Below are 2,537 nucleotides of genomic sequence, written 5' to 3'. Positions count from 1 at the left end.
GAGATGCTGGTGGCAGGGCATGAGGACAGCAATGGTTGTATCAACTATGAAGAACTTGTCCGGATGGTGCTGAATGGCTGAGGACATTCCAACTCCCCAGAACCCGTGCCTTGCCCGTTGAGAGATTTGTTTGTGGCCCCAGAGGCTTCTAGGTTCCCTTGCCACAGCACCCTTTCCACCTGGTCTCTTGGATGATGCCTGCCATCAGCAGTCACCAAATAAACTTGCTCTCTTTGCTCCTCAAAAAAAAAAAAAAAAGAAAGAAAAAACCTAACCAGAGCTGGGGCTGTAGTTCAGTGTTAGAGCACCCCAGGTTTAATTTCTAGTACCTTAAAATATACAGTATTACACATGTACATGTACATACATACATATATCAAGTGTAACTGGGAAACTGAACTTTTTAAAAAAGATTTATTTCGTACAGGGTCTCACTATGCAATTCAGACTCAGTGATCCTCCCATCTCAGCCTTCCCAGCACTGGAATTACACCACCATGCCTGGATTCAGTGGCCAGTGCGATGCGGGGCTGGCACAGCATGTGGTACTGTAGATCAAACCTGGGTCCTTGCGCTAGCCAGGCAGGGGCTTAGATTGCTGAGCAGTATCTCTGGCCCTAAACCTTTAATAGCATATAATTTTAATTATACTTAAATAGCCCTCAAGTGGCTACCATATTATAGTACAGATCTAGATTTTGGAAACAGATATCCTGCTTTACTATCAGAATTCAGTTAGTAAGCTCATGAATCAAATCAGTGCATAGCTATCTTTTTATATTTTCAACCTTTTTCCTGTGTGTTCCCGTTATTCCTGACCAGGTGACTGGTCTAAAAAAGTGACCAGAGCCAGGAAGTCTGTAATCTTTGCTTGGAATTCCCTGAATTAGAAGTATAACAACTCCCTTGATCTGGAGTTGTGAACATAGAACATGTCATGGTTTGGGGATTTTGCAAGGAGAACAATACCGTACAGGTCACATTTTATAAGATTATTTTAAGCCAAAGAGTTATATACAAATAGTACAGGAAATCTGTCCACACACTAAAGACTGAAGAATCCAGCTGAGGGCCTGGATCCTAATATGCTGCATGATTCCAGCTGAAGATACGACAATGTCTTCAATGTCAGCGGAAGAGCCCATAACAATGCCTCCCGCAGGCCCACTGAAGGCCTAGAGCCCATTATAAAGTCTCATGCAGGCCTACTTCACAGATGTGTGCTGAAAGGGCCAAAAGTCAGTGGTTGAAGCTAGGAAGACTATGCCAGTGGGATGAAGGATCTTTGCTAGCAGGCTGAGGGATCTGCATTGGAGCTAGGAAGCAACACTCAAAGAAAGCACCCGAGCTCCCCCAAAAGTACCACAGCCATCCTCAGCAACAGCGAGGTCCCAAGATCCTCCAGCGATGAGGAAAGCCAAGTTCTCATCAAGAAAGCCAATGTGACAAGCTTCTCTAAGAGGCCGAGCTACACATCATCTTCCCTTTGGAGCCAGGAAGTGGTGTGGCAAACTTCCCTCTACCTTTCATTCCATTCAGGCTACAAGCCTGCTAATTAGAGTCACCCCCTCGAGGGATGGGGCTTGTTTTCAGTAAATCCATTCAACTACATCAAGAACTAGGCTAAAACTATCAGTGGAGTGATTGAGTACCACACAGCCAAGATCCAGTCAGCTCAAAAAGCCATGCCTGTAACCTTTAGGGGGACATCGAGAGATCAGTACCGCCAGCTCTTTGCAGGCTGGGGCAGGCCCTGATTAACAAAACCAAAATACTGTGTGGACTGTTCATTATTCCAATTTCATTGTTTTTGTTTTTGATGAGCAGAATATATTTATTGAGGGAAAGAAAGTTCCTGTCCAAGAGAGGAGGGAGATAGTGGGGGAGGGCACTGAGCTGGTTGTCCCATTTTGTTGTTGAGACAGGGTTTCGGTACATAATATTACCGTGGTCCAGGCCACTCTTGAGTTCACTGTGTAGGCCAGGCTGGCTTTGAATTCATGATCTTCATGCCTCGACCTTACATTCTTGATTTTATCATAGAAAACAGGTAGATTTTTTTCTTTTATTTGAGACAAGGTCTTGCTTTGCAATTCAAGCTGGTCTTGAACTCACTATGTAGCCCTGGATGGCCCTGAACTCTTGATCCTCCCACTTCAGCTTCCCAAGTGTTGGGATTACAGGCATGCACCACAGAAGATAAGACTTTCAATTAGGTTTTGCTTTTTAAAATAAAAACATCAACCCACTTATTTATTTCATCAATTATCGACTCATGTATATTATAAAAAATAAGTTTTTAGCAAGAGTAAGTTGCTAAAATTTTAATATGACCAGTAATAGATTAGTAATCTTGGTAGGGAGACTGTAATTCACACAAATTCAAGTATGTCTAAGTTTTCATACTTTATTTCTTGTATCAATAGGTTAAGAAATTAAAATTTTCCCAATACTGATTTATAGTGCTTTTATAAGTGGCAACAAAAAGTTGTTTCAAAAGATAACATTCAATGATCTCTTTAAATGTAATTTTAATT

The 2,537-nt window shown here is 42.1% G+C and overlaps 1 protein-coding gene across 1 annotated transcript in view; it reads right to left on the bottom strand.

The window, feature by feature from the left end:
• Taf13 (TATA-box binding protein associated factor 13) overlaps positions 1-2,537 on the bottom strand; it is an 11,420-nt gene that overhangs the window by 433 nt on the left and 8,450 nt on the right. The window lies entirely within an intron of this gene.

This window comes from Octodon degus, unplaced genomic scaffold, assembly GCF_000260255.1.
Source record: "Octodon degus isolate 3935 unplaced genomic scaffold, OctDeg1.0 scaffold00084, whole genome shotgun sequence".
Classification (NCBI taxonomy): Eukaryota; Metazoa; Chordata; class Mammalia; order Rodentia; family Octodontidae; genus Octodon; species Octodon degus.
Note: the sequence above shows the minus strand (reverse complement) of the source record. Positions and strands in the feature narration are given on the sequence as shown.